The sequence below is a fragment of the Bidens hawaiensis genome, unplaced genomic scaffold (genome assembly GCF_021521415.1).
Source record: "Bidens hawaiensis isolate Kalapana, Puna unplaced genomic scaffold, B.hawaiensis_p1.1 tig00419456_1, whole genome shotgun sequence".
In the NCBI taxonomy this organism is placed as follows: Eukaryota; Viridiplantae; Streptophyta; class Magnoliopsida; order Asterales; family Asteraceae; genus Bidens; species Bidens hawaiensis.
Window position 1 is genome coordinate 192,252 of NW_027504869.1, and position 26,766 is coordinate 219,017.

At 37.8% G+C, this 26,766-nt stretch overlaps 1 pseudogene; it reads left to right on the plus strand.

The window, feature by feature from the left end:
- The first annotated feature begins 3,160 nt into the window (after positions 1-3,160).
- Positions 3,161-20,887, plus strand: LOC143608928 (G-type lectin S-receptor-like serine/threonine-protein kinase LECRK1; annotated as a pseudogene).
- Positions 20,888-26,766: the final 5,879 nt, after the last annotated feature.

Genomic DNA, 26,766 nt, shown 5'->3' on the forward strand with positions numbered 1-26,766 from the left:
TGTAATTATATCAATATATCGATGGATTCAAGACCCGATTTCATCTTTAATTGTATCATTCGGTTACCAAAATCGACCCGTTTCTTGTCCAACAAGTTGGTTTAACCGCTATATAAACACATCATAATTCCAAACCCTAAAGTTTACTGCAACTAAGCATTCTTAGCCGTCACATACCCTATACCCCGACGTTTCTTGCTCGTTATTGCTCGTTTAAGTGAAGTTTCGCTAGCTGCATTTTGATTTTACCGGTTCTATCATCTTTGACCTTGATTTCCCGTTAATCTAAGCATAGTCCGGATAAATTGTTAACTGATCAAACGTTCATTAATACTCACTTGTCGATAATCCTCAATCAATTTCTGAGATTGAGGGGCATTGACGGGTCAATTAGAATCAAACCTGTTTAAGTGCAAAATAGTCAATAACTTTGACTATCCGTTTTCCCATACTTCTAGTCGGACTAAACGTTCGGTCCAGAAGACTTTTATTCTCGTACAACATTTTAAGGCTACTGACCAAAACCCGAATTCCGACTCGCTGTTCGGATTCTGGTCAGTACCAGCTCGCTTAAATCTTAAATATAACATAACTTGAATTCTAAATGTTCATTTGGATTGATTCCAGCGGCCATGAGTTCGTTTTTATTTGTGTTATCATATCTCAAATATTCGGATTCTGATTTGTTTATAACATTTGATGTGTAGTGGACGACTCGCTTATGCGTTAGCTCGTTTAATCACATTTATCACTCGCTTGTCATCAATCTAAGGTGAGTTTGATCATTCCCCTTTTTATCTACCGTTTTCCAACGTTTTGGGGACATATGCGTACTTATCATATTTTTCTATCACATATATATACACAAACTCGCAAACATAATCATTGTGTGTACATAAATAAAATGTTATTTGCTAATTGCTACTTGCTTATTTGTTTACTATATCGCAATCAGATAGGTCCAACGTATTCCCTTGTATAGGGTGCTCATTAGTATGATCATACGACCTTCTTAGTAACCGGAGCCCGATTCGCTTGGCGAAGGTAAACCGACAATTTTAGTCATTATAATCAATGCCCGATTCGCTTGGCAACGATTCATTGGCACACTATCAAGTCTTTGATTGTGTATATGGTTTGTTAAAGTTTGGTTGATTATTACCACATAGATTGGTTTGCGTATTTAGTATTTAACATTTATCATTTATCTATCATATATATATATTATTGTTGTGTCAAAATTTGGTGATCATCTCACTCAACATGTGTTGTTGACAAATTCTTTTATTTTCTACGCATATGCAGGTTGCTTTGTATTGAAGATTGAAGTTGGACACTTAGACAAGACCATAGGATATAAACAAGATAATCATTATTTGAGCTTACATTCATATATTTAAATTGTTTGTTATATTTGGATATTGTGTGTATTCTTTCAATAAAATAATTAATTAGATATTGTCACCTTTTATGTATGATAGTATCTTCGAGCTGTGAGCAATCGGATCACGCCCCATTATTTCCACCTTAGGTTGGGGTGTGACAGATTGGTATCCGAGCCGAAGGTTATAAGATAGGTCGTTAGAAATGGTCCTAGTCATATGTTATAAACCCTATACGTGCCTATCTGAACTGCCTTATGTGCTATTTAATTGTTTGTAGCTTGCTTAGATTAATTATTTTATTATACCCATCTTATTTATTGATTTCACGCACACACAAATTCCGAGGCTATGCCTCACATTCAAAACATTTTCTAAATCTTTTATTTTAGTAGATTATCCTTTTATTTTGGGAAATTCCTTAAGAATTCCCGAGTTTTGTTTTTACCCCTCTCATTAGAGCATGGAAGTAGGGCATGTTCGGTTAGTAGCCGTAGGGGACTGTGAGTTGGGCCTTGGCAAAACGGTTCCAAGAACCCAGGTTAGACGCTATTCTTTACCTGGAGGATAACCTGACCACAGTACTCGAGTCTCTAGGCCAAAGCAGAACGAGATGTCATACGAGGACCTTAAGTGATCAAACGTAACAGGCTAAACGGTTGCACTCCTTTTAAAAACTGAATTCACGGTGGTTCATGGCTAAATTCGGGAAAAAACCTTCCAAATTGTGTTTTTAAATCATTTTAAATGCTTAGCTGGGTGAAAAATATATGGAAATCCATAGGCACTCCAACTATCCATTTCTTAAACCATTTTCAATTCGATTTTTGGTTGGAACGTATCTTCCGGGGTGGTTCCCGAGATACACCAACTACTCATATTTGATTTGTTGATTCGATATTTAGTTGGGTTGGTTAAATGCCATGTAACGCTCATGGTCTGACCAACTCCATTGATTTGATAATTCGTTAATTCGTTGGGTCAGTTAAACGCCATGTAACGCTAATAGGCTGACCAATTCAATTGTTTATTACTCGTTATTTTAATTGGGCTGTTCAAATTGCCATGGAACGCTCATGGGAGGCCCAATTCACAAACATTATGTTGCTTAATTAGTCAGGCCAATTAAATTTCCAAGGAAAGCTCATGGGAGGTCAACACGTTTGATATGTATGGTTATTTTATTCCTGGAAAAATTTCATAAGCATTATTTATTTACTTAAATGCCTCAAACTTATATACATTATTTTAAATCCCGACTCGTCCTCGAGTCGTCACTAACATAACTTCATACACATATATATACATACGCATCTCTATTATTTCACATCAACTCATTTCCACAACTTACCCGTCATCTTACACATTTTCATTATTGATCATCGTAGAATGTCTTCTCAATCTCATCGTCGTAATCATCGTCGTTTGTTGACCCTCATGATCGCCGTTTGGCTGCTAGAATCACTAAGGAGTTCACTGCTGCTTTACCCGAGGTCGTGTCCCAACTGCAAAATATCAACTCTAATGGATCCGCTACCTCGGCTACACCAAACAACTACCACTACAAGAACTTCACAAGTGCTAAACCCCCTCCTTATCTTGGCGAGGAGAATGTTACTAAGCTCCTCCGTTGGTTTGAACAAATACAGAACAAGTTTATCCGCTGCGAATGTCCGGACGATAAGCGTACTAGGTTCGCATTGAGCGTCTTTGAGTAAGGGGCTCTCACATGGTGGAACTCTTATAAGGACCTCCACGGTGTTGAAGAAGCTTTGGCTATGACTTGGGAGGAACTCAAAGATGCAATGAAGAGAGAGTTTTGTCCGGAGCATGAACTGCAAAGGCTCAAGACGGAGTTTTGGGAACTCAAACAAATCGGTGGTGACAATTCAACATACTCAAGCCTTTTTAAGGAACTTAGCCTGCTAGTACCTGACCTTGTAACTCCTATGTCTCGTGGTATTCGAAAGTACATTCATGGATTGCCGACAATTTTCCGTGATGCTTTGGTTAGTCGAGACCCTCTCACGATCGAGGAAGCTATTGCTCTTGCTGCTTCACTATTTGATGACCATGTTAGAGATGGAACCCTACCTTCCAAGGATGCTAAACCTACTCTTGAAAACTCCAAAACCGATCCCTCCACTGATGCTAAGGCCGAAACCAAAACCCCTCTGCACATTAGTACTCCTTCTCGTCATAAACGTAAATCCAACCACCATAACTATGTTGTTAACCAAGCCAACTGTGACACCTCACTCTTCCACGTTAACACCGTCAACCCAACTCCATTATATCGCACGTCATGCATAACATTTACACGATTCAGTAACAAGTGACACACATGAGTCCTATTGTAAGCATTGGTGATTAATGTCGAACCGGTTACATTAGTAACTTGTATGATTTAATTATTGCATGATAAGTGATTATGTGTTAAATGTTTTTCCATATTATAATTAGTTATTAAAAGTCTAGTGTAAAAAAAAATTAAGCTCCTTGCGCGTCTCGTAGCCCGGGGCCTCATCCTCCGTGCGGCTTGGGGGACGACCAGGTCGGGAAAATTTCTTTATAACCTATTTTTCAAACCCTAATCACCCCATAACCCTTTCCAGCCGTCATTGGACGAAATACATAAGTTCTTGGGTCACTCTGGGAGCTTGTGGGTGATTAGGAAGATTAGGGGTCATCAACATCATTATATGATCGTTAATTGTAAGTGTTTCATCGATAATAACTCGTTTATGTGCTTGTCTAGTGTTCGTGTTGAAAAACCCTAATAAGATATGAAATATTTCTGTAACTGGAGGTTTTATGATGGTTGTAAAGATGTTGGAGCGTTTATTAGTGTGGTAGAACATTAGGGTTGTCGTATACATGATTATTGATCGATATTTGTTGAAATCAGAATGCTGACAGCTTTGTACTTGCTTATTGTTTCGACTGTAACTTGATGATAAACGATGCTTTTTAATATATTCTTGATTCTAGGATATAGTTCGTCTAGTCTAGTTTCCAGAAAGTTATGAATTGTAATTTTTGGATATACAAAAGAGTTTTTATGATTTTACAAGATTGCATGTCTAATTTGATATGGGAGGATGTTTTCTGGTCTAACTTCCCGACATCATAACTTGAGATTGACAAAGCCAAATGCATTAGTTCCACTTCTGGAACTTAGCATTATGAATTTAGGAGACAACCCAATTGGCTTTGCATAATTTAGATAAATGAATTTATTGAACCATTAAAATACTTTTTGTTGCGCAATCTACTAAACTATTTGTACCTATCTGCAATGATTGAATTATTGTGAGCTTTTTGTACATGATAAAAATATAATAAAATTTTTTTGAGAAACCTAATCCATTTATTCTACTGTGATAAGTTTTGTAGAATTTATCTTTGAGTTTCGCATAGTGAATAAAATTAGTTTGTACATGCTAAAATCTGTCTCGTGAACTGAATGATCATAAGTTAAGTTGTTAGATGAATAGTTGGTTGCTTTTGCCATGATATAATGTGTGGATACATGTTAGGACTTTTTGGTACATTTGACATTACTTATTATCACCAACGAGTCGTTGGGTCAAGTTTGTGTTTGTGTGTGGGTCCATAGGTGAGGTTTAGAGTCATGTGTTATTGAACACAGTCTCATAGCTTAAGCACTTGTACTAGGTAACAGTTAACGAAGTCAAGTGCATACATTTGGTTGAGAAAAGTCCATTACACGTGTCACCAGGTGAGTTCATGCTTTTTCCTAGTTGTTTCTAGATCGAAAACAACAAAACTATTTTCGTATACTTGTTTTCTGGATTGAAAACAACAAAACATTTTCCTTGCTGGTTTTCTGGATTGAAAACATGGACATACTTACATACTGGTTTTCTAGGTGAAAACGCAGCGAGTTGTTTTCTGGATTGAAAACATGGACATACTTACATACTGGTTTTCAGGATGAAAACGCATTGACTAACTTTGGATTTATGTATTTTCTTATATATCACAAGTGTATACTAGATGCCCTCATATCACTTAAAGTCCTTACATACCTTGAACCTTTAGGATGGGATCGCGGGGAAATTTAAGTAGTACTACTAGGTTTGACAAACCCCACCTACTATAACTCGACTAGAGGTCGGACGGGTGTAAATTGTCCTAACATACATCGCCAGTGTTTTGTGATAGACCTGGTAAGAAGGCATACAGACAGTCAGCTTTGGTTCAAACGTCTTGTAGCTTGTAAATGAGTTAGCTACCCTGGTATATTTGAAAAGTGCTAAATCTACATACACTACTTATGCTACGTATATATAGTACTTTTTACTACAACTTATGAACTCACAACCTCGTGTTGACTCTTGAGTATTTATACTTGCCCAGGTTGCTAAGTGTGCTAAGGAGCGGGTTGCATTGCATAAATCAGGAGTCACACTTGTCGCATGAACTTCTATTGCACATTGTTTATATATGATGGGTTGTGCATGTTCAAACACATTGTTATTGTTTATCTTAAAACACTTACTTTAACGCTTCCGCAATACTTTTAAATTATCGGTTTGGATTTTGTTTTCTCAAGTTTGAATGAGACTTAAATAAATGTTTTGAATACTTTAATTTGGTTGTTTGGTATAACGAATGAGCTAGATCCTGGTATGTCATGCGCCTCGCGATAAAACTCCGTTAGTCGTAATTTGGGGGTGTGACCGAAGAAGACTATTTCTGTGAGAAACACAAGTACCCACTGCGGTATCTAAGAAGAGTTTATGATGACAAGGCATCTACGGGTTTCTTCAAGGTGGGCACAATAAGCCTATATGGCCAAGCGAATGAATCCTATAATGCTAGTTCTGTAGAGGTGCCATAAGGGCTAGTGAGTACACTCAAGAGAACATGGGTTCTGATTCTTGTTATAATCATCGGGTTTTCCATCTATTCATTCATTTCCCTAAGTATGTCTGGATTCTTCATATTCAAATCTGTCTTCTCGAGTACAAGAGATTGATGGAAAGTAGAACTATAGGGCTGGCTGAGGACCTCATCCTAAGATCATATACTTATAATGAGCTTAAGAAGGCAACTAACGGGTTCAAACAAGAGTTAGGGAGGGGCTCATTTGGTACGGTCTATAAAGGCAGTATTCACAAAGGGAATAAACAGACAGCAGTGAAGCGGCTCGAGAAGGTGGTAGATGAAGGCGAGAGAGAATTTTGAGCTGAAATGCAGGTGATCGGGAAAACTCATCACCGAAATCTAGTCCGGCTCCTCGGTTATTGTGCAGAAGGTAAATCCGAGAGGCTTCTTGTTTATGAGTACATGAGCAATGGAACCCTAGCTGACCGTCTGCTTAAATCCGAAAGACTTCCAGACTGGTCTGAAAGAGTGCAAATCGCCCTTGACGTTGCTAGAGGAATCCTGTACCTTCATTAAGAATGTGAGTCACCCATCATTCATTGTGACATAAAGCCTCAAAACATTTTAATGGAGGATTTCTGGACTGCTAAAGTCTCTGACTTCGAAATGGCCAAATTACTCATGCCAGATCAATCCAAGACATTCACAGATGCTCGAGGCACTAGAGGGTAAGGGTACTACTATTTTCAAGATTCATGTTATCTAATGGTTTCTTGAAATGAGCATACCGTATGTTTTGTTTTGTTTCGTAGGTACTTGGCACCCGAGTGGCAGAAAAACGTCCCAATATCAGTGAAGGTTGATGTTTTCAACTTTGGGGTCGTGTTACTGGATATCATATGTTGTAGAAGGAACTTGGAAGTACGTGTATCCAATCCAGATGAAATTATTCTCTCGAAATGGGTTTACAAATGCTTTGAAGGAGGGAAACTGGACCTGCTTGTCAGACATGAAGAAGTGGAGAAAGAGAGTTTGGAGTGGTTTGCCAAAGTGGGACTTTGGTGCATTCAGGATGAGCCCGCTCTTCGCCCCTCTATGAAGTGTGTGGTGTTGATGTTAGAAGGGATAACAAATATTGCTACTCCTCCTTGTCCAACTTCAACATGGTTATTATTTCTTTTGCCTGATTATGGTTTCACTTTTGTTCTTTTAAAACCTTATCTATTAAACATTACTCCAGTCTGGATTAGCCAATCGTGTTAATTCCTGCTTAACTACACTCCATTAACAACTTAAAAGTTTTTTTGACTATTTAGTTAAGTTGTTATGTTCTTATGTATACGGTCAGTCCCTTATCTTTAACAAAATTAAAATGAAATCCATCTAATAGTAACACTTTCTTCATTACAATCTTATGGTCACGTGATCTTGATGGTGGTAAAGGCATAGGGGTTTGGAATACATCACAAAACTCCCAAGTGCGGGTTCGTCCGCAGTATGTTTCATGTTCTTCGTGACTCTTGTTTAATGCTAGTATGGCTTTCCGGATCTATATGAATATGGAACAAATTAATTTCATTAATCCATGAATCATTCTTTTTTCCACAGTACAAAGGGTTACATTTGTGTAGGACCCTATAACTTGAAACCTTATTCCTAATCTTGGCAAAAAGGCGGGTCGTATCACTCAATTGGTGACGGGTGCAAAATGGGTTTGGGTTAGGCTAGGTTCAGGTCAAACCCGATCAGGTTGAAATTAGTCGTTTTAGAAAAAAAAAGTTGCCAAATAGGTTCACCCATTATATTTTTATATTGTGGCTATTGGTAATCTGGAGGTGGTGGCAAAGGTGAGGGGAACGACGATGAGATGATCTCAGCCGTAGTAGGGGACTATAGGGTGACGGTGGTGTTGGCGATGGGCAACAATTATTGTGGTTTTAGTGGTGCTGACGGCAATACTAACTTGTTTCCCTGAACTGCATTGTGAGCCTTTTAAAGTTCCAAACAACATAACTAAGAGGTTGCTAGCCATAGTTATCGTGTGGGATAATCAAAGATCCCCTTTAAACCATGTTCTTTGCATTATCCACTGGCTAGGCGAACTAATTTCTAAGTGGCATTGGAATTCAGCAGCAAGTCGTTTGTATATGCAATTATGGGTCAAGTTCAAATCGGTTAATAATTGTAACTGTTTGGTACCAAGTGTTGAAATCTAAGGCTCTTAAATTATCTGAGGAATTAAGTCGTTCTCCAGTTCTTTCCTAATCAATTTTCTTACATTTGTGTCTGAGAATAAACTTCTTACTTGTAAGACCCTGCTTCCCGAGAATCCTACAGCTGGTAATCATATCCAAAATTTCCCAAAATTTTAAAACCAAAAATAAGTCGTTTTATAAAAAACCATTTAAGAGTAAATTAACAGCGGAAATTCATTAGTATTAAAAATGCCCAAAACCTGGGAAAAGGTTCCAAACAATAAGTAGCGGTAAATGTTAAGTATCTAAAATCCCAACCCGGGTACAAGTGCACAAAAATCAAATGTAAACAAAATGTCTGTTTTATTTCAAAATCTTTGATTAGGAACGCCTTAAACCATCCGAGTAGTCTCCAGCACGTCCAAGTAGTAATCTCAAGTCCCTAACCTGAAACTCAAAGTAACATACACACAAAGTCAGCTTGAGCTGAGTGAGTTCAAGTTTTAATAAACGACATTTATACAAATCATTCCAAGAGTTTAAATATAATACGGGATATGAACAAATAGGCATTGGGTAAAGGATAAGTAGCCATATTATATATATATACATATATATATATATATATATCCCTATGTATAACATCCAAATAATAACATGAAGGTCGAACACGCGTACGACCCAAGCACGTGATACGGAATTTTAGGGACCCGTTATGATGATAATGACACACGAGCCGCCCCCCTTACGGGCTTTCCAGGGTCGGCCACAGGATTTAATAACCTGAGTAGTATAGTTTGGCCCGGCTAAGATCATCATGCACGCAACATTCCATCCGATGGTGATCATGCCACACGAGGCTCCCCCCTTACGGGTTTTCCAGGGCCCGCCATAGGATTTTAGAATCTGAGTAGTATAGTTTGGCCCGGCCAAGATCACCACCCACCATATGCAAACACAAAGTAGGCATACGCAAACACCTTAGTTAATAGTAACTAATTAACATCACTAATCATAGGCCATAAAGTAACACATGCGTAAACATACGTATATATTATTCCAAGAAATATCATACTGCAAGTAGGCCTATGGTCCATAAGGTAACACATGTGTATACATACATAAATGTCATCCCAAGATATACCATAATCCAAGTATGCCTATGCAAAATCATTTAAACGGTTTATCAAGCAAAATCTGTTAGGTGTGTATGCTAGCCCAAAACTTGAAAAGAGTAAAAAGGGGCATCATAAACTCACCTGACACAAGGCACACAAGCACCACGAGCTAGAGAATCCCTAATAATTTCCACAACTCACACGCCTGTCGGATTATAGACAATAATTACTAACGATACCGAATGGACTCGTTTGTCCTACGAGGTGTTCTAACATGGTTTGAGTTACCTACGCCTCATCCTTACCAATTTCAATTACAACATCCCCCGGGACCTTATATTACCAAGATCACACTTAGATAGTCCCGGAAATAAAGAATTCCCAAATTGCCCCCGGAAGTGTTAGGTGAGACGAATATGCGTGATTAAGAGTTGTTTAGGCACTTAACATCCAACTCAGCCCTGTGTGGGCCAAATTTGATAAAATAACAGCCTACTAACCAACACAATACTACACGAGTTGGATGGGTCGGTAACTCGCAAGCACAACGCACCAACTATCAAATAAATGCGAATTTGCGTTGTACCGACCCGTTTGAGTAACCGATAACCAATTCGGCCCCAATACTAAAAAAAATAATTTTCCAACAGCCAGTATTTCAAACCAAAGCTACCCGAACTGAATTGGTTGTTAATCATTTCCAACGTCGCGTTAAACGCAACAATTCATTATTCTAGACAACCGAACACTAGCTTTCAATCTACCACTAGTTGACCAATCAAACGGACACCAATGCACATGATTTTAATGTATGTTACATTGGACATACCTAAGAAGATTATGGAGCAAGAATCTCAATCAAAACAGCCCCGAAAGTGTTCAAAAGGACAGCCACCGGTTTAGCCTAAAACGAAAGTATCGATCAATAACTAGTATAACATACAGATTTTGGCATGCAAAGATGTATTTTATTACATAGGAAAACCATAGAAATAAATTATGAAACTTTTACCAGAGTTTGATAAATGTCTTAGGCTTTTAAAACTAATTTTGTTTATATTTTTCCAATGCACACAAAAATCATAAAAATCCTCCAACACAGAAAGGTACGTGCAGCTATTTCAGTGTGCAGCAAAAGTGTTTTATTTGTTTAAAAATCAATACCAAACCAAATTACACGATTCCAATTTGATTGGGATCCTAACTCAAAATGTGAACTTTCAGAAGTGGAATCAACCATTTTGGACTTGTCAGAAAAGAGTTATGATGTTAGGAAGACAGACCAGAATTCGTCACTCCGCATCAGCTTTGACACACGTTTTTATAAAATCATAAAAAGCATTCAAATCTCGTCCAAAAATTACAAATTATACCTTTCTGGAAACTAGACTCAAAGTAGAATATCATGAAATCAAGAATCGATCAAAAAAAATCAATTTTCATCGAGTTACAGGCCAAATAATAAACGAGTACGAATCTGTCAGCAACTGTTTTAATCAAAACTCAAACCCTAACATGTTTATGACATCTCTAGGGTTCAGTAAAAGGTTTTAATGGTGAAAAAGACGATCCTTGATGTAATACTAACCTTGAATTGGAGTTTGGATCCATAGAATGGCTGGAAAAATAAAAAAAACATGGTGGGGTTTCTCTCTTGCTCCGATCGTACGTAGGAGGGAGGGAGGGAGGGAGGAAGGGAGAGAGACAAGGTTAGGGCTTATTACATTAAAATGTTACACATAGGCTCTCAAACTTGTAAAACGTAATATTTTGGACTGAAAGTTAATTAATATGACTTACAAGAATGGCTAGAAAGTCCCTGAAGAATGCCAGATAGATCCCAATTAATATAAAAACTCAACAACGTGCATGCCGTTAAATGAAAGTTAGCTGGTGTTACATACTAAACTAGCCTTCAAGGAATAAGAGGTGATGTTTTGAGCAAAGCGATGGATTACAAGGCTCTGACTTAGAAAGATGAAACCCCGGCTTTTAAACAAACATTTATAAACGATCAAGCCGATTAACGAAATTTACAGGCGTTATAAGTCTACCTTCCTCACAATGGTATTCGTCCACGAATCCCGCCAAGACAGGAACTGCTGCGTGTAGAGCTTCATCATATCATCCTTGGGTTCCCAAGTAGCCTCGGAACCCTCACGGTGCCCCCACTGCACCTTCACCTGACTAACCACCTCATTCCTCAATTGCCTTTCTTGTCGGTCAAGAATGGCGATAGACTCCTCAATATAACTCAGCTTACTATCGAGTTCAATGACCCCAAGAGGCACTCGGGCCTTCTTGTCTGCCAAACATTTCCTTAGATGCGACACATGGAATGTAGGATGAATCCCAGCAAGCTCGTCAGGTAAATCCAGTTTATAAGCTACCTCCCCATCACGGGACAAGATACGAAACGGACCTAAGAATCTCAGACTAAGTTTCCCCCGCTTATGAAAGCGAATGATACCTTTCCAAGGAGAAACCTTTAACATACCTGATCGCCGGCCTCGAACACAATAGGCCTTCCCCTGTTATTCGCATAGGACTTTTGCCGGTCTTAAGCGACCTTCATAAAAGCCTTAATCTATCAATTTTTTTGTCGCAGCCTTAACCATCTCTAAACTACCCAATTGTTTATGACCAATGGAGCCCCAACTGAAAGGAGTCCTACACCTACGCCCGTACAACATCTCAAACGGTGGTATCCTAATAGTGGCGTGGTAACTGTTGGTATAAGAAAATTCAACCAATGGAAAATGATAATCCCAACTACCACCAAAGTCGATAGCACAAGCCCGCAACATATCCTCGAGAGTTTGTATGGCCTTCTCCGATTGACAATCATTATACTTCGCCCCGTCTCCAATGACTTACAACAACTTTTCTTGACCCCACATATGTTCCGACGTAATCCATTCCACCTGCAATGCCTCACTCTGAACGTTGGCTATCTGCTGCAAAATATCAGGTTTGAGAATAAGCAGATAAGATTTCACACTGATGGGTTTCGGCCTCTCCTTCCGGTTTAACGCGTCGGCCACCACATTAGCCTTACCGTGATGGTACATAAACTTAAGATCATAATCTTTAATCAATTCTTACCACCGACGTTGTTGCATATTTACTTCCTTTTGCTCGAAGAATTACTTTAAACTCCTATAATCAATGCAAATGACACAAGGAATAACATGTAGATACGGTTTCCATAAATTAAGCGCAACCACGACTGCCGACAGTTTCAGAAAGCTACGAATTTCAGATGGTAACTTAGGAGATTCCCACTTATTTATGGCTTCCACCTTTGCAGGATCTACCAAGATGCCATTTGGGTTAATAACATGACCCAAGGATTGAACCTCACGTAACCAGAAAGAGCGCTTAGAAAATTTCCCGTATAACTTGTTTCCTCCCAAAGCATCCAAAACTTCAGTGAGGTGACGAGCGTGATCGATTTCGCCTTTGGAATACATGTGAATGTCATCAATGAAAACAACAACAGAACGGCCAAGCATCGGCCTATACACCTGATTCACAAGATCCACGAACGCTGCCGGTGCATTGGTCAAACCGAAAGACATCACGAGGAATTCAAAAGGTCCATAGCGAGTGCGGAAAGCGGTCTTAGGGATCTCTTGCTCCCGAATTTTCATCTGATGATACTCCGACCTAAGGTCGATCCTCGAGAACCAACTAGCTAATTGGAGCTGATCTAATAAGTCATCGATCCTTGGTAGAGGGTACCTATTTTTCACGGTAAGTTTATTCGATTAACGGTAGTTGATACACAAGTTCTGACCACAGATAATCCGAGCATCCACGCTAGCAAGCCAATCCAACCCAAGCACCACATCGAAACAGGCCGGCGGCATTAGATACTACTGCACCGGAAATCTATACCAAGACAACTCAATAAAATAGCCCTGAATAGCTTTAGACACAGAACAGAACTTCCTACAGCGACCTCAATCTCAAATATATCATTTACGTGCTTGGGTGATTTATTTAACGCTGAACAAAGAGTGGTAGACACAAAACCCCTATTGGCACCCGAGTCAAACAAAACCGAAGCCTGTAATTCAACAAGTAAAATGGTACTTGGGATGATATTATTAGCTAAACTATTACACATACGTTCTTGAAGGAGCGATGAATTTAAGCGGTCAAGTAAAAAGGAACCCAGAGTGACATCATGCTACGCCTCAGCTAAACAATTATGCGCAAAGCGTTCGAGAGGATAGGAAATGAATAGGAGAATTTAAGGAATGAGATGAACTTTAACGCTAACGACACGAGCATTAGCCATATCCTATCCCTACAAAGACGGAACCCTAACACAGTTAAGCACAAGTAGCATTTAGAACATGAAAGGTAACGGTAAACTGCTAATAACGTTGATCAAGTGTTATTAGTTGTTTACTTTACCCGTCCGTCCTAAGCACCCCTGCCACTAACCATATTAGCATACCATCTAACACGTAAGAAATTATACACATAATGAAATTATAAACTTATAAGAATGACTAAACAATTAAAATTACCTCTTGGCATGCAGCTACTCGAGGTTGGCATTTCTAGTCTTTTCTTTTACAGTTCGAGTCCAAGCATTCTGGAATGCTCGGATCGCTCAAACCATGGCTCTGATACCAACTTGTAAGACCCCTCTTCCCGGGAATCCTGCAGCTGGTAATCATATACAAAATTTCCCAATAATTTAAAACCAAAAATAATTCGTTTTATTAAAAACCATTTCATGATAATTAACAGCGGAAATTCATGAGTATTAAAAATGCCCAAAACCTGGAAAAGGTTCCAAACAATAAGTAGCGGTAAAGGTTAAGTATCCAAAATCCCAACCCGGGTACAAGTGCCCAAAAATCAAATGTAAACAAAATGTCTGTTTTATTTCAAAATCTGTGACTAGGAACGCCTTAAACCGTCCGAGTAGTCCCCAGCACGTCCAAGTAGTAATCTCGAGTCCCTAACCTGAAACTCAAAGTAACATACACACAAAGTCAGCTTGAGCTGAGTGAATTCAAGTTTTAATAAACGACATTTATACAAATCATTCCAAGAGTTTAAATATAATACGGGATATGAACAAATAGGCAATGGGTAAAGGATAAGTAGCCATATTTACATATATACATATATATATATATATACATATACATATATATCCCTATGCATAACATCCAAATAATAACATGAAGGTCGAACAACGTAGGACCCAAGCACGTGATACGGGATTTTAGCGACCCGTTATGATGATAATGCCACACGGCCACCCCCCTTACGGGCTTTCCAGGGCCCGCCACATGATTTTAAAACCTGAGTAGTATAGTTTGGCCCGACCAAGATCATCATGCACGCAACATTCCATCCGATGGTGATCATGCCACACTAGGCTCCCCCATTTACGTGCTTTCCAGGGCCCGCCACAGGGTTTTAGAACCTGAGTAGTATAGTTTGGCCCGGCTAAGATCACCACCCAATGTATGCAAACACAAAGTAGGCATACGTAAAAATCCTTAGTTAATAATAACTAATTAACATCACTAATCATAGGCTATGAAGTAACACATGCGTAAATTTTACATACGTATATATTATTCCAAGAAATACCATACTGCAAGTAAGCCTATGGGCCATAAGTTAACACATGTGCATACATACATAAATGTCATACCAAAATATATAATAATCCAAGTACGCCTATGAAAAATCATTTAAACGGTTTGTGAGAACCGAGCGCCGGTGCGGAAGCATGAATAATGTTCGTTATTAACGGAGGAGCTCGGATCTGAGCTAGGATCGAATCGTATTCGCTCTTGAGAGGGGGTTTTGGACGGATGAGTGGTGTTTGGGAGAGAGCCTGAATCGATTACAATGAACAATAGACTGGATGAATAAATATATGCAATCGAAACATAAAGATAAAGAAGTGGCAGTATGATTTCATTTATCAAAAGATTATCATACATAGCACTCAGACATACAATAAAGATCAGCCACCTCTAGGAGAGCTCATCCTGGAGGCGGCGGCTCACTCAAATAGATAAACCCTTGATCTCACAGAATACACAATACACTCATACTAGACAAATTAGCAAATACATCTATTTATACTAGTCTAGCATGTCTTGGTCTTCAAGCCATCCACCCTTGGTTGAGACAAAAAATATTAATTATTTTTCACCCATAATTATAATAATTCGATGCGTCAGTCTAAAATATAAGTCCCAACAATCTCCCCCTTAGACTGATGTCATCGAATTTCAACTCTATGTGATCAGCAAATAATCTTCCATTCTTCAAATCTGTTTCTTTCCTTGTAAGTCATCTTCAAACCTTTCCTTAGCTAGGTATGCTCGATGAGTGTCTTCGAGCATATTTTACTTGGAATATATTCTCTTTCAAAGAATACATATTCCCTTTGAGTAAGCTTCGTTCCTCTAAACTTGTTCAAGCTTTGCTCGAATAAGTCCATCGAGCAAGCTCATTCTTCTTGATGTCTTCAGCTTTTCTTATTCAGCAATCTTTAGCATGCTCGGATGTAAATCTTGCTCGGTAACTGAACTGTGCTCGAAGTCCTTGCTTTGATCACGTGACATCCTCTTATTACATCCATGCTCGTCCCCATGTGCTCGATCATCCTGTGCTCGCAACACTTGGTTAAAACCTGTATGATCAAGCTGTTTGCTCGATTGGCAATCCATGCTCGATAGAAGAATACTCTTTCTAGATGAAGTGTAGCTTACTCGAAGCCTTAACACTTAGAGGAATCAACCATTTAAGGTTCAGAACCTTGCTCGAAGTAGTAAATCATGCTCGATCGTACCATACTCACAAACAATGAAACATCTCTAAAGAATCTTGGATTATTGATCAACTTTTCCTTAACTTGAGTCTTTTCACTTGATTTGAAGCAAGCAATTTGCAATGAAATTCAGGAATTTTAACTCCCCCAATTTCGTTGCAATTGTCTTTGAAAATTGTGTCTTCAAATCAAGTATGGGTGAAACAACCTTGACCATCCTTATCAAGATTGTTGATTCTGTAATAAACAAATATAAACAAAACATTATATGGTTGACACTCATAAGTGATTAAACCCGTGAGCTTGGTCAACCCTTTTTCTTGTAAAGCTCTTTGATGAAGTTGTGAAAAATTGATAAGGCTTTGATTTCCTTTTGCTTGTTGATGATTGGATAAAATTTACCAAAATACCCATGGTATATATCTTCCGTAAAGATCAGCTTGGTCAAACGGTCAACGGCACCAAAAATCTCAAGTGTAATTCATTCATGGATTATCGGTTCACGAGCACACATAAGTCAAAGTCCCTCACGAGAATTTTTTTTTTATTTTTGCTCGAGCATGGACCTTGCTCGAGAAAATACTTTTCTTTTTCTCACATAGAGCATGCTGGAGGGCTTGATCGAGGCCCTTGCTCGAGAAAATAAGTCTTTTTCTCTCATCGAGCATGCTAGAGGGCTTGCTCGAGTAAATACTTAGTGTTTTTCTGTATCGAGCATGCTGGAGAGCATGCTCGAGGGCTTGCTCGCCCTTGCTCGAGAAAACACTTGTATTTTTCTGTTGTTACTCGAGCATGCTTCTGTCTTTACTCAAGCTTGCTCGAGACCTTGCTCGAAAATACTTTGTCTTTTTCTCTGTCATCGAGTATGCTCGAGACCATGCTCGAAAATTACTTAGTTTTTCTTTTCTTTTCCTGAGCATGCACAAAAGCAAAGTGTGCTCGAAGAAGGTTTGCTTTTGTAGAACAAAGTGTGCTCGAGACCAAAAGATAGATTTTGAGATAAACCAGGATGTGCTCGGGGTTCATGTGCTCGAAACCAAACTTGATGTGCTCGATATAAGATATGCTCGAGATAAGCTGTGCTCGAAGCAACACTTAGTCATTTTACATACTTGAGACCATTCTTATCATGCTCGAGACATCTAGACTTCTTTTCTGCATCATCAATCAATGATTTTCCAATACAGAACCTGGTTGAATATTCCCTTTGCATCTTCCATCTGCTGCTACAAAAAATGATTAGATTGCTACTGGTACCTACCTGTTCATTCTTGACTTCTGCATATCAGATTGTACCAGCAGCAACGTTCTTCAATATTCTCTTTACTATTCAAGCAGCACACTCATATCAGAAATAGTTACAAGCATATAAAACCCTAATTTTCAGATCAAGAACCAAGCTTCTTCATCTGAAATTAATCGTTGTAGCAATATCCCAGTCATCTCGATATCAACCATCTATCTTCAATCTATCAACAGCCGTTACAGATCTGAAAATCATCTTCAATAACGGTTTTGCCCCAAAACGAGCTAAAAACACTATTACATCAGATCTGGACCGATTTGACCAAATAAACATGAAATTGATGTTGAATCTTCGAACGAGTCATCAACCCAAACATTAATCCACATAAATTTTACCCAAATAATCAAATAATTTCAAAACCCTAAAAAATTTTCAACAAACCTCATCGGTTTAACGACCATAGTGGATTCAAGAGCGAGGTGAATCAGATTCAGCGGTTGGTCTGAATGATTCGGCGACCCGCTCTGATACCAATTGTGAGAACCGAGCGCCGGTGCGGAAGCGTAAATAATGTTCGTTATTAACGGAGGAGCTCGGATCTGAGCTAGGATCGAATCGTATTCGCTCTTGATAGGGGGTTTTGGACGGATGAGTGGTGTTTGGGAGAGAGCCTGAATCGATTACAATGAACAATAGACTGGATGAACAAATATATGCAATCGAAACATAAAGATAAAGAAGTGGCAGTATGATTTCATTTATCAAAAGATTATCATACATAGCACTCAGACATACAATAAAGATCAGCCACCTCTAGGAGAGCTCATCCTGGAGGCGGCGGCTCACTCAAAGAGATAAACCCTAGATCTCACACAATACACAATACACTCATACTAGACAAATTAGCAAATACATCTATTTGTACTAGTCTAGCATGTCTTGGTCTTCAAGCCATCCACCCTTGGTTGAGACAAAAAATATTAATTATTTTTCACCCATAATTATCATAATTCGATGCGTCGGTCTAAAATATAAGTCCCAACACGGTTTATCAAGCAAAATCAGTTAGGTGTGTATGCTAGCCCAAAACTTGAAAAGAGTAAAAAGGGGCATCATGAACTCACTTGACATGAGGCACACAAGCACCATGAGCTAGAGAATCCCTAATAATTTCCACAACTCACACGCCTGTCGGATTATACACAATAAATACCAAACGATACCGAATGAACTCGTTTGTCCTAAGAGGTGTTCTAACATGGTTTGAGTTACCTACGCCTCATCCTTACCAATTTCAATTACAACAGCCCCCGGGGCCTTAAATTTACCAAGATCACTCTTAAATAGTCTCGGAAATAAAGAATTCCCAAATTGCCCCCGGAAGTGCTAGGTGAGACGAATATGCGTGTTTAAGAGTTGTTTAGGCAGTTAACATCCAACTCAGCCCCGTGTGGGCCAAATTTAATAAAATCACAGCCTACTAGCCCACACGACATTACACGAGTTGGATGGGTCGGTAACTCGCAAGCACAACGCACCAACTATCTAATAAATGCGAATTCGCGTTGTACCGACCCGTTTGAGTAATCGACAACCAATTCAGCCCCAATACTAAAAATATAATTTTCTAAAAGCCCGTATATCAAACTGAAGCTACCCGAACTGAATTGGTTGTTAATCACTTCAAACCTAGCGTTAAACGCAACAATTCACTATTCTAGATAACCGAACATTAGCTTTCAATCTACCACTAGTTGACCAATCAAACGAACACCAATGCACACGATTTTAAAGTATGTTACATTGGACATACCTAAGAAGGTTATGGAGCAAGAATCTCAATCAAAACAGCCCCGAAAGTGTTCAAAAGGACAGCCATCGGTTAAGCCTAAAACGAAAGTATCGATCAATAACTAGTATAACATGTAGATTTTAGCATGCAAAGATGTGTTTTATTACATAGGAAAACCATTGAAATAAATTATGAAATTTTTACCAGAGTTTGATAACTTTCTTAGGCTTTTAAAACTAATTTTGTTATGTTTTTCCAATGCACACAAAAATCATAAAAATTCCTCCAACACATAAAGGTATGTGCAGCTATTTCAGTGCGCAGCAAAAATGTTTTATTTGTTTAAAAATCAATCCCTAACCAAATAAAACGATTCCAATTGAATTGGGGTCCTAACTCAAAATGTGAACTTTCAGATGTGGAATCAACCAATTTGGACTTGTCAAAAAAGAGTTATGATGTCGGGAAGACAGACCAGAATCCGTCACCCCGCATCAGCATTGACACACGTTTTTATAAAATCATAAAAAATATTCAAATCTCATCCAAAAATTACAAATTATACCTTTCTGGAAACTAGACTCAAAGTAGAGTATCATGGATCAAAAATCGACCAAAAAAAATCAATTTTCATCTAGTTACAGGCTAAACAATAAAAGAGTACGAATCTGTCGGCAACTATTTTAATCAAAACTCAAACTCTAACATGTTTATGACATCTCTAGGGTTCAATAAAAAGTTTTAATGGTGAAAAAGACAATCCTTGATGTAATACTAACCTTGAATTGGAGTTTGGCTCCATAGAATGGCTGGAAAAATAAAAAAAAAAACATGGTGGGGCTTCTCTCTTGCTCCGATCATACGTAGGAGGGGGGAGGAAGACAAGGTTAGGGCTTATTACATTAAAATGTTACGCATAGGCCCTCAAACTTGTAAAACATAATATTTTGGACCGAAAGTTAATTAATATGACTTACAAGAATGGCTAGGAAGTCCTGAAGAATGCTAGATCGATCCCAATTAGTATACAAACTTAACAACGTGCATGCCGTTAAACGAAAGTTAGCGGGTGTTACATACTAAACTAGCCTTCAAGGAATAAGAGGTGATGTTTTGAGCAAAGCGATGGATAAATGGACTTTCAAAATGTATTACAAGGCTCTGACTTAGAAAGATGAAACCCTTGCTTTTAAACAAACATTTATAAATGATCGAGCCGATTAATGAAATTTACGGGCATTACATTACTACGTGATGAACATTATGCAACGAAGGAATTTGGCGGTTCCTAAATTCTAACTGAATAGGCCAAGAAAACAGTCAAAATATATTATTAGTTTCGGTCTATGTTCGTTGTTAAATGATCTAACCATGCATGTATGATTTATGTTTGTAGATTGGTCAAAGACAGCTAACTGCTGGTGTTTTAGGCATTAAAAATATGTGAAGAATGAAGACTTAGCCTTTTGTTGGTTAATTTGGATGCCTTGATCACTTAATAAATATGTGGTGAGTTTAAATTTTCCATACTGCTGGAAAAAATGTTGACTTATGATTCTTGTTTTATAACCTGTATTGCTACAATATTTTAGAACTTTTTCTTGAATATTCAGTCTTTAAAATTCTATTTGAAATAGGTATTTTGTAATTGTATTAATATATTATTCGACAACAAAGAACACTTCCATATGGAATATTCCAACATAAAATGAAGTTACACAGAAAACGAAATTAGATCATAAGCTCGATCTTTGTAATCTTCATTAGTTTGAAAAATTACAATACTCAAAAACTCTTATTTTCATCGTGATATAACCCACAACGTCGGATATATATACTAATTCAGATTTGAAAACCCAACTAAACAAAAACCATAATCATACTCAAATACTAATTGGTAAAAACAAATCTAAAAAATAAATAATAAATAAATTCCTTGTTGTTCAAGTCATTGACTCGACTTGTTCATCAAGTAATTTATTCCATGTAAACCAAGTCAGGTGCTCAACCTGATAAACAAGATACCAACTCATCATAGGCTCAACAAGTCAGCCCAACGGAAATTTCGTCTAACATAAAGGGTGGAAAACACCCTTTTTTGAAAATTCCCAGTGGGTTTGTTTAAAAAATTGTGTTTTTAAGTAGTGTTTTAAAAAATGGTATAGCTTTATCAGGTGTTTCACTTTTAGGGTGACTGTGGTTTGAAACCACGGCTTGTATCGGTTATTTTGCCAATTATCAAAGAGGTGTCATAGCCAAATGGTGAGAATAATCGAACCATGGTTCATTGTAGTTATTGTAAAATATGTTTGGCCCTTGTTGCAGGTGGGTTTGGGTTGGTATTTAAATGGTCGGACCAGTGGTTCGAAGGTCAAACCCCCAATTGTAATTAAAACCCATTTTAAATCACAAAAATCAGCTTTCTATGAGCAAGGGTTTTCCGGCAAACGATTATGAGAGGAGGCTAGAGGTGTTGTAGTATGCTATCGATGGATGTTGAAAGCAGTTCGTAATATTAAAGCAACATAGATATAGATGTTACCGACAACGTGGGAAGTAAAAAAAGGCGAGCAAGGAAATCGCACCATGGAAACTATTAATCTCATTCTTTTAATCACGAGGTTGACAATACTGGATTGTAGCGAAGCCAAATGTCAAAATAATAGAATGTGAAAATAAAAAGAAGAGCCACATCCCACAAAAACCTTCTTTTGTGGTAATGACACATCTTAAAAAAACCTTTCTTTTGTTATTATATGATGTGTGTTGTGGAATAACTAACAAAAACAAGTTATCATGCCATGTTATCGTCACATAGGAAACTAGACTTCTCGTTAATTTAAGCGTTGTGAGTTAATTAGCCACTACCTCACTAAAATAATAATTAAATTAATTAAAAGAAAGAAAAATCAAAAAAATAATAATTTGTAATTGGTTGTTAGTGTGGTGGATCCACTAGAATGTTTGTGTTGGCGTTGTTATGCACATGACGCTTGGCCTCCGTAGCACATAGAATGCTTGAGAGGGCATGGTGTTCACAACGGATTTTTTTAAATAGTAGATCAATTATTAAAAAATGGCTTTTAGGTACCTAACAATGAAGCAAATGGGATTTAGGTGTCCAACCTTCTGAGATGGCTAGATATAACTTTATTCCCTTACATATTATTCTAACATGTGGCATCACCTTACAAGACCAGCCATTTGAGGTAGCCGGATTCATTTCCAATCATCACAACCCGTGAGCTATTTTTAAAGATGACACATGACTTATGATTGGAACAATGCAGAACTTTCTTATTCCCTACTAATATTCTCATGCCGCCCTACTAATATTCTCATGCATCATACATGAAGGTTTGAAGTTTGCATTGAACAACAAATAGTGTTTCCTATATATTCATCATACTTTGAACATCCTCCTCAAATTAATACCTCACATTCATTCTCATATTTTTTCTTAAAACCTTAAACTCCTTCATTCTCACTTAAGGTTGTATCACCTAAACAATGCTCCACTCATTGATGATCTTTTATATTTACACCAATCACACTGAGCTACTAGGTTGTTTCAAAAAGCCGAATGTGGTGGCGACGAGCTTGTTATTAAAAGGGGTGATCAAAAATTGGTCACATTTAAATAACCATGGCATACATGATCAAGTTCTATCCCTTGTGAAGTTTTCCGGTTTTGGTGGAATAATAGATTGTAATTACCTCCTTCTTGATCGTGGGTTAATCACGGCCCTGGTGGAAAGATGGGGTTCTGAAGCCCACACTTTTCACCTACCATTTGGTGAATCAACGGTGAAGTTAGAAGATAATAATATTTTGTGGGGTTTACTAGTGGAGGGTCCGATAGTTTCGGTGTAGAGACACTATGGAATCTCGATGAACGAAGTCACAAGATACGATATCTATTAGGTATTGCTGTTCAAAATGCATCTAGTGACTTACTGGGTAACTCGATTAAGTCAACCATCGTTCTCAAAAAAAGAAATTCACCATGTCTTAAAATCCAACTGCGGAGAAATTAACACAACGTGCACGTTGTGTCATCCTTTATTTATGTGTGTGTTCATTGTTTAGTGATACCTCCAATAGCTTGATAAGTTTATCATTTCTAAATCCCCTAGAAGATTTAGAGCAATGTGGGTGATTAAGATGCGGTAGTGCTGTGTTAGCATCTTTATATAGAAATATTTGCAAGGCAACATCCTCATCAGCAGTAACCATATGTGGTCCGGTGTATTTATTGCAGTTGTGGGCGTGGACGAGAATCCGCGTATTGGCACTCGTATGTTATCATAATTACCAAAATGCAAGTCCATATGGTGCCATGTATGTTATCACATACTTTATTTTACCTTTATTTTAGATTCAAATATTGCTTACTTAATTTATAGATCTTATTTAATTTTCATAGATGAAGAGGTCGCTTGAAGTTCAAGGATGCACCATCAAATTCGGTATTACAACACCAATCGCAATTACAATCTCTGCTAGAAGACTCAGTGTGTATTTATGTCCTAAAGTGTATTTAACCCACCGTTGGGGTCTACCCTAGACAAAGCACCTAAGTTCAATCCTTCGAGCTAAAGTTGAGGAACGAATTTGGATTACACCATTCTCCCTTCGGTTACAACTGGCATTGGCAAAGTAACGATTGGTGATAGGAACCACTTGCAATGTGCTTTTGGTGTGGTGGATTAGTTGCGGTACACCCTATATATAAACGCTAACAGTATGCTGACGGTGGAGACTAAAGCCAGATCATTTTTCGATCTTAACCCTTAAGCATATTCACTCCCGCTTTAACCTTGCAGAACCGATACTCGCACCAAAAACCAGGAATCTCAAATTTTATAAAGCATTACCATAATCATTCATGCAAGACATTTCTCAACACTTTATACTACCATACATTCTGACACCCTTACCGTCAATAAACTACAGTTAAATTTTCAAATTCATACAATCAAAATTTCGGGACGAAATTTCTTTCAACAAGGGGATGATGTGACAACCGGAAAATTTTTGTTAAACACTTGAAACACTTCCGAAACAATTGTTATGGTAACCAATAGACGGGATGTCTACTTAATTCGTTTTTATCTTTCAATGTGCGGAAAGTTTACTGAATTCATGTTTTTCATATTTATAGACTGTGAGTTTACTTACTTACTTAGCGGCACCTATCATTTTTCGGGATGAAAATTCTTTCAACAAGGGGATAATGTGACACCTCGCTCTTCCACGTTAACACCGTTAACCCAACTCCGTTATATCGCACGTCACGCATAACATTTACACGAGTCAGTAACAAGTCACACACATGAGTCCTATTGTAAGCCGGTGATTAATGTCGAACCGATTACGTTAATAACTTGAATGATTTAATTATTTCATGATAAGTGATTATGTGTTAAATGTTTTTCCATATTATCTGAGAAAGAAACCTTATACCGGACCTTACCCATTTTGCTCCACTTGAAACTATCATCATCCGACCCAATCTCCGTGCCATCTTTGCACCCAATGCAATCGTTACGGTTATCTTGCTAATGTTTGTTGTACACCGTCTACTCCTAAACCCCCTACTACTCGTGCTTGTTACAATTGTGGAGATCCTACTCATCTTCGCAATGCGTGCCCTCGACTTATCCATGCACACCAAGCTCAAGCCATGCCTGCACCCTACTACACTACCAATGCTCATCATTCCCAACCCAACAACCATATGTCCTTCAAGCTCCTCTCGATAACCAAGATTCCCCATACTTGACTCAACCCTATCCAACCCCATACCCGCAAGCTCAAGTTTTCCCAACCCACTTCAACCAATCCCCACTTATTCAAGTTGTTCAAGTTCCCCCTACTCAAGTTATTCAAATCCATCTTCCTCAAATGCTCAAGTTCTCATGGATCCAAGTACCTCAAGTGCTCTAAGTCAAGGGAATCAAGTCAACCGTAACTAAAGATCTTTGAAGACTTTGAAAATTTTATTGCTTTATTTATTTTCGTTTTAAGACTATCTTATCTTTCCGTTTTTGCATCGTATCGACTCTTTGGTTAATTGTGACGTTTGGTGATTTTAAGTTGAACTATGTTGCACGTTTCACCTTATGAATGATGTTTCCTTTTATAATTTGTTAGGCTTTTGTGCTCTTATCTTATTATCTTATTTATATCCATCACAATTCATTATAGCGTTTGCTTCCAAGAAATCCATTTTCTATTAGTCTTCCAAATTCTACTTTTCATAATCAAAAGATGTAATAGGAATTACACGGTTTTAATAATCCAACTCGAACATTTATTAAGTAACTTTTGAATTTTATATATTTGAAATAATCAAAACGTTGTTTCTTTCAAAATGATGGTTTTAAACGTTTTGTAACCCACATGATGAAACGAGTTATGCGGACCATCCGACAATAAGAGTAATTATGGTCCGAAACATAATTATTCGATTCCTCGCATGGAAATCACAAAGTGTAAATTATGTGTTATGATTTAGAACCTAAGGTAACTGGGGTAATGGTACAAATGATGAGATGATAAGGACATGGTGGATACGTCGCTGGTAGATCATATAAATAAGTGCCCTTATTGGATTGTCATTTAAAGAGTTGTTTCAGTTATTAAACGTTCTATGTTATGATATTTTCATTAAAAGTTTATTAATTTCAAAACGATGATGTTTTGGTTTTCCTTAATTTCGGGACGAAATTCCCTGAAGTAAGGGAGACTGTAACATTTCGGGTTTTTCGTACTCATATTTGTATTCGTTTATCGGGTTATGAACATTTTTCAGATCTTTTTATTAATAAAATTATGCATTTATTAGTGAAATAATTATTTTTATTTTATTTTATACTTAGCTTTCATTTGTGCCAAATAGCCCTTAGAAACTCTTAAAATTCCTTAAAATGGCTTAAAAATGCATTTTTGGAACTACAGGGACTAAAACTGTCAAAAGTTGAAAGTCTGGTGAAGTTGCACCTTCATGTGGCGCGAAGATGCAGCCTTGCATCTTAGCACGGCGCGAAGATGCAACCAGATCAGCCAAATTAGTTCGTGATCTTCGTTTAATGCTATACTTTCCTAAATCAACCCTAAATCACTAAATTTGAGCCACAAGTTATTGTATTTAGTATGTAATGATGTCTAGCTTCATAATATATAATTATATAAATATACCGATGTATTCAAGACCTGATTTCATCTTTAATTGTATGATTCGGTTACCAAAATCGACCCGTTTCTTGTCCAACAAGTTGGTTTAACCCCTATATAAACACATCATAATTCCAAACCCTAAAGTTTACTGCAACTAAGCATTCTCAGCCGTCACAT